The sequence below is a fragment of the Chrysochloris asiatica genome, unplaced genomic scaffold (assembly GCF_000296735.1).
Source record: "Chrysochloris asiatica unplaced genomic scaffold, ChrAsi1.0 scaffold00068, whole genome shotgun sequence".
Taxonomy (NCBI): domain Eukaryota; kingdom Metazoa; phylum Chordata; class Mammalia; order Afrosoricida; family Chrysochloridae; genus Chrysochloris; species Chrysochloris asiatica.
The window spans coordinates 2,617,537-2,618,071 of NW_006408586.1; positions in this window are offsets into that span (position 1 = coordinate 2,617,537).

Consider the following 535-nt stretch of genomic DNA (forward strand, 5'->3'; position numbering starts at 1 on the left):
TTAGATCCAGAGAGGGAGAGGGCTGTGTGCTGAACTCCGGGGGGAGGGGTGTGAGGGGCAGGCTTGCAGGGTATACCCTTGGTTGGTTGATGATGCATGAAGGGAATTGTAACCATAGCAATGAAACAATATACAAAAGAATGAATGTAAAACTAATGTTCTCCCATGTAAACTATCACATAACTCACAATAAAACATTTAAAAAAATAATTGATAGTACTGAAGAAAGAAGTCCAAGATTCACTGAAGGCCTTGACAAAAAAAATAAATAAATAAAAATTAATGGTTGTATTGTTTCGCCATAGTTTTCTATCTTTATGTTGAACAAATAATTAGAGAAGTTGGATTATATGAAGAGAAACATAGCATCAGTATTGGAGAAAGTCTCATTCTGATATGCAGATGATACAGTCTTGCTCGCTGAAAGCAAAGGGGACATAAAATACTTACTGATAAAAATCAAAGACCAGAGTTGGAGCGGTTTGCCAGAGTGACCAGACGTGCTAGTGAGTAGGGGCTCCGGGATCGGGAAAGA